Source organism: Eutrigla gurnardus, assembly GCF_963514095.1.
Source record: "Eutrigla gurnardus genome assembly, chromosome: 2".
NCBI classification, from domain to species: Eukaryota; Metazoa; Chordata; class Actinopteri; order Perciformes; family Triglidae; genus Eutrigla; species Eutrigla gurnardus.
Window position 1 is genome coordinate 24,058,249 of NC_139916.1, and position 13,336 is coordinate 24,071,584.

The 13,336-nt window shown below is 42.8% G+C and overlaps 1 protein-coding gene across 1 annotated transcript in view; it reads left to right on the forward strand.

Moving 5' to 3' along the window:
- Positions 1 to 284: 284 nt before the first annotated feature.
- The window catches only part of cdk18 (cyclin dependent kinase 18), a 48,793-nt gene continuing 35,741 nt past the window's right edge, over positions 285 to 13,336 (forward strand). Inside the window, exon 1 of the mRNA XM_084023854.1 lies at positions 285 to 563. The gene's annotated coding sequence lies outside the window, so the exon portion shown is untranslated. The remainder of the gene's footprint in view (positions 564 to 13,336) is intronic.

Below are 13,336 nucleotides of genomic sequence, written 5' to 3' on the forward strand. Positions count from 1 at the left end.
CACACAACACTTTTAAATACGCTCTTTCTAATACGCAAACGTACACATATGCCTTTCTGGCTGGTGTGACGATCCTGTCAACACCAGAGGCTGGCTGAAGAGGAGGAGGACAGAGAGGAGGAGGCTTGTGCAATGCCAAGTGGTGATTGGCCGTTGCTATACCAACGGGGGAGGGCCTGATCAAAGACTGGTGGGGGAGGAGCCATGGTGTGATTATATAAGCCTTGTGAGCAGCAGTTTCTCCTCTCCTGAGCTGTCTCCACTGTATCTCTGTGTAATTACTCTGCCCTGTTATCTGGCTGGGGGGGGGGGGGAGACAGCTTCTGCTTGGAGGACGGAGGGAGAGTGGAAGGGCAAGCTGTCGGAGGGTCTCGTGGACGGGCCTGTCCATTTTCCCCTGTATTTCCTGATCATCACAGTTACAGAGCTGCCTGCATCTTGTGGATTTATCTCAGTGTGAGTGACACCTGGGACGGCGAGGGAAACCTGAGTGGAGAGACAGGAGTCTGCTCCCCAGCCCAACCCTCCGCCCCCCTGGTTGTTTGGATGACCTGTACTCTTCTGTAAGTAGATCTGCTGCAGCCACATATACCCACGTTTTTCATTAAGATGTATCAACCTTACGCCATGGGTCAGGGGTCAGCAAGGGGGTTAGAGTGCATTGGGCTGATTTGAGGCTGAACTTAGCCATTTTTGCTCATTATTTTTAATAGAATTCTTTACTTGGTTCCATTAATTGCTTACTTTACCATAATAATTTTTTGTCTGAAGCTTTATCTTGAGTTAAACGCAAATGGTGCTCAGTATATAATGAAATTCTGAGCAGTGCAGAAAAAAATATCACACTGATATAAACTGTAAACACAATTGCCTGATTTTTGTGATCGTATGATTGGTCAGTCTACAGAAAAAGAAATAACTAAGAAAGAAAAACATTTCAACTATGAATAAAATAAAAAACAAATGTATTAATCCAAAAATATATATGTAAACACAATTGCCCTAAACATTCCCTGGAAGTACATACTGTTCCATAAAAAAATATATATTGCGTCTTAATTTGACAAGCTCAAAATGTATCTAACTGTTGCTACTGTTTTGTGTCCACCACTGCTATAAGAGCATCTTCGGGTTTAACTGAAACCAACACACTCACCACCCAAGAATCCACATCTCTCCTCTAAGATGAACCTCATGCATTAGTACACACATGTAAACTGACATTGGAACAGTAGTAATGCAGGAAGAGGCACTCAAGTACACAGAGGTCTGTCCATAAGCATTGTAGACACAACACTGTTTACCTAAGAACCTGCAGGTCTTATTGGCCGTCTAGTGTGTGTGTGTGTGTGTGTGTGTGTGTGTGTGTGTGCGTATGTGTAAAATGTTGCTTATTGTAACATAAATATCAATACAGGGTGATGTTAAAACCAACAAAAAAGGACCCGAACATTTGCTCTACCCAGTTTTCTACAGTTTTGTACACAGATAACCTGCTAAAAATGGCCACTTTCAGCATATATATATATATATATATATATACATATATATATATATATATATTATTATATATTATTAGTATTTTTTAAATGCATAGCTTGACAAGTGAAGTGACATTTGAATACATCTTAGATGTAAATGTAGAGAGGCAAATTTGTATGTATATCAAATTAAATTAGGGAATTTTGTAGTTTCAAAAGTTAAGGGGTGACTGGGCCTAGCAGCAGTGTTGAGTTTATTTCAAATGTCGTAGATTTCAGGAAGGAAGTTCCCTATTCTCTGCTGTGTTTCTCTAACTTATGGTCTTTGCAGTGCTAACTCCTTTTTTCTCTACCTCTCCTATGATCTATTAGTATTTTCACTTTCGGTTGTTTGTCTTTCATGGATGGAGTCTTTTTTTTTGCCTGCTTGTTTTTGAACTCTGTTTTAAATGCAATCTACCTGCCTTGACAGTGTATAATATTTAGTATTCTGTCAGGCTTTGCCTTTATTTTCCTTTTTCAAACTGATCCTAATCTTAAATCCAGTCATCCTCATTACACTAGCGGAGCTCATGTATACCTGCCTTGCATAATAATAGCATATCACATTTTAGACTTTTGCCACAGAGAATGGTTGTTACTGTAATATGGACTGTATGGACTGTAACTGTTGCCTTACCATGCTGCAGTTTGTGCACAATAGTAATGTTTACATAAGCAGATTATTACAGAGTGCCTGATTCATTGCACAGCCCTCGGCCCACTCAGCCATGATAATGTGAAGATAGACCCTACCATATTTAACAATAGCCCTGGCACCAGTGCTGAACCCCTCTCACAGATGAACAAACGCATGCAAACATTTAGTCAAACACAGCAAATGGAAAGCAGTTTGCATTTCACACGGCTTCAGGTACTGTGAAGAAATACTGGAAGGTTAAATGCTCTAACAAGCAAGAATCCATTGTGGAAATCTCCACAATACTCCATGCGTCCTTACCATGTCTGTAAATTATACTGCGATGGCTGTAGTCCAGTGGTGGTTCCCCAAAAAACACAAAGAGCACTAAGATTTTAGTGTATGGGCAGTCTGCTACTGATGCTAGAGAATCAGGTAAAGTCATTCTTCTGTAATTGTTGCCATTTCAAATGCCAGCTTGCAAAATTCGCACCAAGGAACATTGTGTTCCAATGTGTTCTTGTAACTTTTCCACTGCAAGAAATGCACACTATATCATCAGATCATTGCTCTATTTTCATTGGACAGTAGTTCTCCATAGGTTGGTGTACAGCTGAATAAACCCACAGTAAAGTGAGAGCTACAGCACTTACTGATGTGTGCACATAACTCGCCCAAAACAATACTGGCACACACTCCTCAGTCTTACAGCAGGCCCTGCTGAGTTTTCTTGAAAATATCCAAAAGCTATATTAACATTTAGGGCCCTAGTTTCGTGGCGCAGCGCAGGGCGGTGGAGGGTGGCAGAGCCGGCGTAATGCAAGTTTCGACCCGCGCAGCATTGCGCATGGTCAGTTTGGCAGTTTGGTGGATCGCCTGCGCCAAGATGGGTGTGGCGGCGCAGCAGGGAGAGGCGTCACAGATTCAGCTTGGCGTAGCGGAAGTTTCGTAGCAAAAAGCCTCGCCGAGACTTCACCGAAAGCTCGCCAGCTCCAACCTGGTATACTCTCGGCACAAGGCGCAAAGCGCAAATAAAGTCCATTCATTCAAGGCGAATTACAGCTGGCGGAGTGGAAGTTTGGCTGACGGCGCGCAGTGCGCACACGTCACCAAGACCTCACAGGCAGGTTTCCACAGTTCCAGGCACATTTAAATGCAATTAATAATCACAACAAACACTATTTAATGCAACTAATTGAATAAACACATGAATTTATATCTATATAGATTGTCCCGTCACATCTGATGTCAGATCAAAGGCGGATGGCACGCGTAAGGGAAACTCAGCCTCTCGGACCAAAACATCTCCCTCGCTCTCTCCTGTTTTTCATAATATTGGCATTGTTATTATTATGATACGCACGCACAACGCGTGATGCGCGTGGTGGGAGCGGCGGCGCTGCTTCTGTCATTGGGTTGTCAAGTGACGAAACTTGCACTGAACCTCCCCTAACGCATTAAAGGAGAGCTTTAATCAGAGCTCCTCGCTCATTTGATTGGTGAAGATCTGAAGCGGCTGTATTAATCCCAGTCCACGCCTCGTCTCCCACTCACGCCTTCTTCTCCTCCCTCTTTCCCACTTGCGCGGGTGGGCGAGACGGGAGGCGTGCCTGCACGAAACTTGCAAAGTCCAGGCGGACACACCCCGTCGGCATGGCGCAGGTGCGCTGAGTGCTGACTGCGCCTGGTCTACGGAACTAGTGCCCTTAGTGTCACTCGCTAAAACTCAATGCGTGAATGCAGTTCCTTACTCAGAAAACATTTGCAAAGCCAAGCTTTATGGTGCATTGTTAACAATGGTGCAATGCCAGTTCAGAGTGGGCCGATTACATGGCCCTGAGGAGTGCTGCCTGTGGAATTCTCGAGAACCACTTATCGTTGGTTGACTCCAGAGAAGCGAAGAAGAAGTTGTTTGTAATGTTATCCAGCATCCAGCAGCAGAAGTGAAGTGCAGTCAATGAGCACACTTTTAGCACACGTTTATTCAAAGTTTATTAATATTGAAAGTCTGACATGTTCACCCTGTGTGAAGTAGATGGAATGAGATATGCAGACGACGTGCACATACAGAAGTACTTACTTTGACATTAGATACATGTTACCTACCCTGCAGGCCTCTTGCATGTCTTTGTTGGCATATTGCCGTTCTTCTTTATACATAACAAGAAAATATGAAAAATCACCATACATATACTGTAATATATACACCAGAACATGGATTTTGTCTTTGTGTGCATGAACAGCAGCCACATCATCCATCCAGTGGCAGTGCTGCCACCAGGGTCGCATTGAATAACTAAAAAAAGATCTAAAGTACCTAAAGTATTGCTGGACATCCTGTCCTCACACCCAATACACTTCAAAAGTGCTTCACAGGTGGATGGTGCATTCCTAGCCAAGCTATGAAGCTCATTTTTAAATGTCCACCCTATCTGTGGCTGCTAATGCTTTAGAATTAATTATGTTGGTATGGGGAACTCTGGACAAAAAATGTTGTATCTGGTGGAGAGTGAAGATTGGGCATTCTGAAGCCAGGATTTGCATCTCGGTGCAGGAGTATAGCCAGTGTGTTCTTGTTGTGCTCTGTGGTGTGTTTAGGTGCTTTACATAATTGCAGCCCTGTTTCTCCCAAGTTGCCATTCTAGTGCTGCAGCTGTGATGGCTTATTAGAGGGAGGCTCACATACCAACAGAGGCAGAAGCCACCTTGGGAAATATAAATAATGTGTTGTTTGCAAGTGTTGGGAGGGAAGCTGTGAGTCACAGAGCTGCTCCCGTCAGAAGCAGGACCCTAAGCCAAAACCTGAGGGAAAAGTCCCAACAACCGACACATCTGAATAATCACACGCACGTAATGTGACGTAACGCAATCTGACAGATAGAAAGGTCTAAAACTCTGATGCACGTTTTTCTGACATTAAACTAAAATAGATTTTTACATGCACTATTAAGTCACAAGTTACCAATTTATTTGTCATTGGTTGTTTTGTCTGCTTAATCACATAATTAGCAAGTCATTCTAAAAGTTTGATTTTTAAAGTGGTTAACTATGTAGTAAAAACCCAATGGAACTGGCAAAAAAAACACCTTGTAGGCAGTATTTGGTAGCGTGTTGGAAGAGATTATGGTTTATTATGTAAAATAAGTAACCTATATGTTATGGATTTTTGAAGCCTCTCATCCAAGTGGCTTCTTCAGTTCGGAATGCTTCTACCAGAACTGAAACAGCGTCTTGGATGAAAGCAAGTCCTTCTTACCAGCAATAAAGCTTTCAAGGATTACCATGACCTGGATGACTGAGAACATTCACAGATATCAAGAGTTATATACACATAGTCTGACAGCTAAGCCCTAATTACGTCAACGAACACAGGTGCTTCGAGCATTCTGTGGTTACGAGGGAAAATGTGAATACTTCTGTTGAAAAAGCTGTGGAGCTATTTCATAAAGCTCTGCTTGAATTGAATAATTCTTTCGGTCAGCAGGAAGTTCCCTAATCTGATTTTACAGTGTGCTCTTTGGCCTCGCTAAAGTGATTTCATGCTTTCAACAGACGTGTATTTGACTGAGTCTGTCTGTGTATGATAACTGTCTGTGTTGTTGCTATCTCCTCCAAAATAAAAATAAAATCCCTCCCACTACGTTCATCTTTTAATCTCGTGACTCTCCCTTTTTGATTCTCACTCTCTCTCACCATTTTTCCTCCTCCACCCCCCGCTGCCTTTATTCCCACAAGCACAATTTGCTGTTTTTGTTTCTATTTTTTTTTTTCCTTTGGCTGCTGAAACATCTACAGAGACATTTTAAATTTGAGACATGCCTCACATTGTGTGGTAACATAGCTCACTGTCTGCATTCCGTCTCGCCTCTGATGTCACTCTCACATGTAAAATCATGCATATTTTGGAGGTTGGGTTAAGGTGTTGACAGCCTGGTGTGTAAACCAAAGCCTCATCTAACAGTGAAAAGATTGAATCTTCTTTATTTGTAAAATTATTTAACCACTTATCCTGTTGATAATGTCACTACCTACATGTAGTTGTCAGCAGTTTGCAACCTTTTTTTTTAATGCATATGGTACAAACAAGGAACTACACACAAAACTCCTACTATATGAACATAAGTACCTTAATGTGTGTAGAAGCAGCACATTCGATTTTACTTATACTTAAAAGTATAAGTATACTTCATATTTGGTGCTAAGTACATATACAGGCTATTCTCATCCACAGTTCATAGTCATTCCTATGCAAAGACTAATATTACCACCCACATAATCGTGAGCCAGGACGTACAGGGTTGTCGCTAAGCAAGTCAGGTGATATATCTGTGAAGGTTCTGCAGTCATCCTGGTCATGGTAAACTTTGAAAGCTTTACCGTAGGAAACTGGACTTGCTCAGATGACATAGTAGAAGAGTGACAAAGCCAGCATATGGAGGAGGTTGGGTGGATGGAAGGGTTAAACAATCACTGGACTTTAACCCAGCAGACTGCTGGTCGTATTCTGGTTTAAACCAAAACTACTTACACACTTAATGCCATCTCTGTAATTTAGGTAACACACCTAATTATTTGAACCCAAAATATTATATTTTCCAAAATCAAATCAAGCAGATTATTGCCTGAACAACAGGTTGTGCACGGCAGGGGCTTGGAGACTGCCCATTGTTCAGACTGCCCATTATTCTGGCACCCCAGTAGTCCAAAAAATATCCCATTGGACAGAAAGGCCATTTGTCGAGCAATCCGATACACTGAACACAAACACCCATTGCTCTGAAAATACACCCTATGCCTCAACCGAACATGTGGATAATTGGTATGTAGAATGATGTGAAATCATTTTGTTTCCTGCTATGGTGAAGGCCTGACCTTCCCTTATCTGCCTCTGATTTGGTAGTACGACTTGCTTTTGTTGGTTGTGTTGGTTAGATTGACCTGTGTGTTTACAGTAGTGTTGTTTTACTACACTTAGCATAATTGTCTTAATGACTAGTGCTCTTCATGCTATGACACAAACTGATACCACCATGTCTGTATTTGGTGTTATAAACTTTTTTCTACAACCTTACTTTCTTATTTATTTCACGCCCAAGTTTATTATTATTCTATCCTATGGATATAGCTACTATCGGGGTGGATTACGGCAAGAAAAACCTTGTTAATTCGAGGGATCAACTATTGGAACTTCGGACAATGGGTCGAGTTGGATAGATTTACTCAATCCCGGAGGAAATCACGCGACCCTACCGTGGAGTAAGAGCCGGAACTAGCAGAAGGGCTGGGCAACTGAAGAAGCGGTGGAGGTTTAAACCGTCTATTCCTTTGTGCGTGATAGGGAATGTTAACTCGCTGACCAACAAAATGGACGAGTTAGCTGTGCTTGTGAAGAACGTGAGGTTGTACAAGGAATGCAGCCTTATGTGTTTCACGGAGACGTGGCTGAATGGACACTTTCCGGATGCTAACGTGGAGCTAGCAGGGTTCACCATTGTCCGAGCGGACCGGGACATGAAGCGCAGCGGTAAGAATAAAGGAGGGGGCTTGGCGTTGTACATTGACAACAAAGGGTGTATCCCAGGACATGTGACTGTGAAAGAGGTAACGTGCTGCCCAGACATTGAGCTGCTAGCGGTTAGCCTCAGACCATACTACACACCCAGGGAGTTCTCACATGTTATCATTCTCATTGTTTACGTTCCGCCAAGAGGTCTGGCGGAAGTCGCGTGTGACGTCATTCACTCTGCTATCGCGAGGCTGCAAACCCAACACCCAGAGGCATTCATTGCAATATCAGGCGACTTTAACCACGCCACACTGGACTCAACACTGCCTGCTTTTCATCAGTTTGTCAACTGCCCCACACAACTGAACAGAACAAGTGATCTCCTCTATGCCAATATTAAGGATGCCTACACAGCCAAGCCACTACCACCACTGGGGATATCAGATCACAACCTGGTCTCCCTACAACCACTGTACATTCCATGTGTCCGGAGAGAACCAACCGCAACACGTACAGTCAAAAAGTCCTCCTCCGAGGCGGATGAAACCGTGTGAGACTGCATAGGCACAACAGCCTGGAATGTTTTCTAACAATCATTTGGTGAGGACGTTGATGGGCTTGCACATTGTTACTCTGACTACCTGAACTTCTGTGAGGATATTTTGGTGATACCAAAACTGTGCGTTGCTTTCCTAATAACAAGCCTTGGATAACCAGCAATGTCAAGGCCCTCCTCAATAGGAAAAAAAGGGCGTTCAAGGAGGGGGATCAGGCAAAGCTGAAGCACGTGCAAGGGGAACTCAAGGGAGGATTACAGAAGGAAGGTAGAGCGGAAGCTACAACAGAACAATGTGCGAGAAGTGTGGGAGGGGATGAAGACAATGACTGGTATGAAGAAAAGCAGGAACAGTGTGGAGGGATGCCTGGACTGGGCAGTTAAATCAGTTTTATAACAGATTTGACTGTCCAACGGCAATGTCCTACCCCTCCCCAGGAGCTGTTTCTGTCGGCGTGAATGGCCGTCCTATCTATTTTTTATTTTTTATATATATTTACAGGAAGGGACAGAGCCGGCTGTACTTCCTCAGGAGGCTGCAGTCATTCAATGTCTGCAGAAAACTCCTTGAGATGTTTTACCAGTCTGTGGTCGCCAGCATCCTCTTCTATGCAGTGGTGTGCTGGGGAGGAGAAGAAGAGGGATGCCAGGCGACTGGATTGGCTAGTGAGAGAAGCTGGCTCTTTGGTAGGTGCTGAACTGGAGTTCGGTAGCCGACAAAAGGACCCTGGCCAAACTGCTAGCATCATGGACAATGAGAGCCATCCACTCCACTGCACCATCACCCAACAGAAGAGCCTGATCAGCTGGAGACTACGCTCACTGCAATGCAGAACTGATCGACTGAGTAAATCATTCATCCCCAGGGCCATACAACTGTACAATCTTGTCAATGAAAGGAACTGAGATAGACTTCTCTGCATAGTCTCCACCAGGTTGGAGCTGGCGAGCTTTCAGCGCAGTCTCTGCGAGGCTTTTTGCCACGAAACTTCCGCTACGCCAAGCCGAATCTGTGACGCCTCCCCCTGCTGCGCCGCCACACCCATCTTGGCGCAGGCGATCCACCAAACTGCCAAACTGACGGTGCGCAAGGCTGCGCGGGTCGAAACTTGCATTGCGCCGGCTCCGCCCTGCGCTGCGCCACGAAACTAGGGCCCATAGCCTGTAAGTTATTTCCTTGATAAATGATTTAACATTTTCTGCTTCCTCCTATCCATCCATCTGTGTTTCGTTCCAATTCTACTCTGCTGTCAGCGCATACCTTTTGAGTCTTTAAACAAAAGAACCACCATAACATGTGTGGCCTGTTGCACAAACTATGGTGGCCTGTAACACAATAGGCCAATTTGATGTTGACCCCAGCACTTACTCACTCACAGCCAGTGGACACAGTAGGCCTACTGTTCACATAGCGGCAGGGACAAGTAGATGGACGTAGAGAGGTCAACAGAGGGCTTTATTGTTGCTGGCAACACTGTTGTAAATTCTTCATTATGAGCATCTCTCTTATTACTATCTAATTATTCCAAGAAAACCCAGAGTGAACTGGATGAGGGGCCAGGAACAACTAAAGATAAACAAGTGAAGAAAAAGGGAACAATGTCAGACATAGAGGAGTATGTTGTATAGCGATATAGTGGAGCCAATAAGGCAATGATTGTTGTCTAATCAGGCCCAACTCCAAGAAAAGATGGCATTGAAGGAAACAAAAGGTCATTTTTATTACAGTGACAGCCCGTACACAAAGAGAACAAGAGGAGAATGTGACATCATATGTCTGAGTACAATCTTTGTTGATCCAGGAAGAGTATGATGGATTTTTCATAATTGATTAGTTAACTGGACTCAAGCTCAAAATTTAGGCTTAAAGTTTTTCCACAGAGGGATGTCTGCCGGTATTGACTATAACTGTAGGACAACAGGGAGAAAACCCGCTCGGTTTATTTTATCTCTTAACCATCGCACTTGTCGCAGACAGGACTGAAGCCAAATCTCTGTAACATGCCCTTTTAAAAATAGGCATCAATAGCATCCTGTAAGTATAGTAGTAACAAGGGGGAATTCAACACTGGCTTTTAGTCTATCCCACCTACCTATTTAGTCGGACTATGCTGTTTAAAGATGATCTATTGTGGTCCTATTATGCTGCATGCTTGTGTTTGAGGTTACTACTAGAGTGTGTTTGCATGCTTTAATGCTCAAAAAACATCCTCTCTCTGAAACGCTCTTTTCCCAAAAGTCAGCTGGCCCACTCTTGTGGTCAACCGCTTAGTCTGTTTGTCAGAAATGTCACAATATATGCTAAAAAAATTATAAGATATATATATATATACATATCAAATTTTATTTATAAAGCACTTTTCATACACGGGGCGTGCAGCACAAAGTCAATCAGCGATGTAAATTTTGTGAACTCCGGTCAAACTAAATATTTAAATACAAATCAAGATTCTGTGACTGTATTGCCTAAAATACTTTCCGAAACATATTTTATATGCAGGTGGCAACCACTGGTTCTGAAAAGTGACATCACGATGACTGCGTCCAGTCTATGGTAAAAAAATACTTTATGAATTCAGGCCTTGTTAACATAAGTTCCTATCATGTGGTGGATTTCACCAAATGCATCCTTGGTGTAAAAGCATGTATTATCACAATTATACCTGTGTATTATTGTTGGTTGGCTGGATAATGGCAGCAATAATTAGATTAGTTGCATTCCTGACTTAACACCAGCTGTTTATTCTCTCATCTCACTGTGGTTTTTGTGAAACAGCGCTGTTGCCACCATCCCCTCAATGTGTGTGTGTGTGTGTGTGTGTGTGTGTGTGTGTGTGTGCTTACAACACAGTTGTACAAGCAAAACTGTATTTTGAGTCCACATAAACTACTGGAGCACACAGTAATGTAACCTCAGGCCCAAGGTCAGTTTTAGCGCAAGTGACCCATCACACAGATGACACAAGCAGATGTGTGCTCTGTATCTCTCTCTTACACATACACACTGTGCAATGTTGGGGAAAATGCTATTTTATCACCAACATGACTGCTATCAAGAGGAAGGTTGAGAGGTGAAACATCTTGAAAACCGAAAGCAAGTACAGTTACCTACGATAAAGCTTACAAAGATTTTCATGACCTGGTTGACTGAGAACCTTCGAAGACATGCTATCAATAGGACTTTGGAAACAAGATATCAGAAGATTAATTGAAAAAGTAACCGTGTAAGAATTCCACAAATAAAGTCTGAGTGCATCTTCATTGCATTAAGTGCATGTTGGATCTGGAAACTATGTCACAGCCCTTCCGGTGAAACATATTTCTGGAAAAAATATGTACGTAGTCAACAACGAGACACATTTTTTGATCCCGTTTAATTGTGCCATGAAATATACATGATGTTTGTCAATTTAAAATTTTGCAACTCTAGAAAGCAGGGTGGGAATTTCGCGACGGCCACGGCGCCCTGCACTTTGGCCTTGATGCCCTGAAAAAATTTTCAATTTACGGCCAAGGTGGCCTTTGTGCCCCTGTCGAAGTTCCAGTGTAAATAACGCTAGTGACACGTGGTGAGCTTTGCGAGCCGCACAGGTGAAGTATCAACATCACATGCAAGAAGAAGGTCAACCGTTCGTCAGCTTAATTACAGCCACCCGAGCCGAGCTGAGCGAGCGGGCAGTGAAAGCACACAGCAGCATTTTTATTATAAAAGTAGCGGTCCGGTTCCCGTCCAGTTCCGCTCCGGTGTGCGCACATATTTCTAGTCAACACATATTTCAAGTGGCCATGCAGCGGATTTTTCAGAGAGAGGCATTTTTATTATAAAATTACCGCTCCTGCCCCGCTCACACCAGAGTCTGAAGTCCCGACCCAGAACCCCGCTGTGTCCTACACAGTCATCAACAGTATTTTCAGTCATAAAACGGCTCGATAGCGGGGGGAGATCCGCGTTGAACACTGAGCGATAATGAGAGGGACTGCCTATTAAAGTCTACATCATGTCCACATTGCCTACCCGTGTATGTGCTTGTGCATCGTTATATATGTAAAGATTTCATACAGAATATGTTTTATTGCACTTAGTAATTCCTTTGTAAGATGTTATTAAAAAAATCCAATGTAACATTAACTTGATATTGGTATTAAAAATGTTTTAATACATAATTCATGTTTTGTTATGAATTAGGATGTTATGGTATTAATCTAAAAGGTAAAACCATCTCATTTTACTCGATGGCCTTTGTGCCCTGTTATGTGGCCTTGGTGCCCCTAAAAAAAATGGAAAGGGAAGGCCAAATGGCCTTGCCCCTAAAATGACGAAATTTCAACCCTGCTAGAAAGTAACAGAGTATTATTTAGTGTTTTGTGAAACCGCTCAGTGAGCTACATCCCTCGCCTAACTCTATGTACGTCACCAACACGGCATTGCCTTGGCCTGCTCACTAGCTAGCTAGCTTACTTAGCTATGTTCCATGAACAAATGTAACATTCTCTTGCGTGATGCGTTTAATCCAGCGACTCTTTTTATCAGCCGGGAAGAGAAAGAACTGTTGTTAGTGTGAGTAATGTAACATCCTGGCACCGAACACTTACTACTTTACTCAGATGAGGACCTAACACTTGTTCTATTTTTAGCTCTTACTTTATCGGCAATGATAAGTTGTGGTTTCTTTGTTTCCTTCTTTTGACAAATGTACTTATTGTAAGTCGCTTTGGACAAAAGCGTCTGCTAAATGACCTAAATGTAAATGTAAACACACAAGCATCATCCATATATTCACCATCTTATACTTCAACTTTTATACTACAAAATGCAACTTTTCTCAACATGCTAAATTATGTGCAATTCATACCACATTCAGGATCGAAACATTATCTGTGTAATGCCATTATGCCTAGATATTTTCTTCCAAAATGAGGTTGCATAGTGGTCCATTGGAAGGGGCATGACTTAGCCTCTCTATAGCAGGCTGCATGCACTCTGCAAGTCATCTATTTTTTCTCTCTTTCTTTGTTTTATGTAGTCGCTCTCTCTCTCTTGACCCTCCCAGAGATCTCAGTTTGTGTTGGCAGCCCATCAAGAACTAAGAACAGGAAGCTATCGTGCCAGGTTT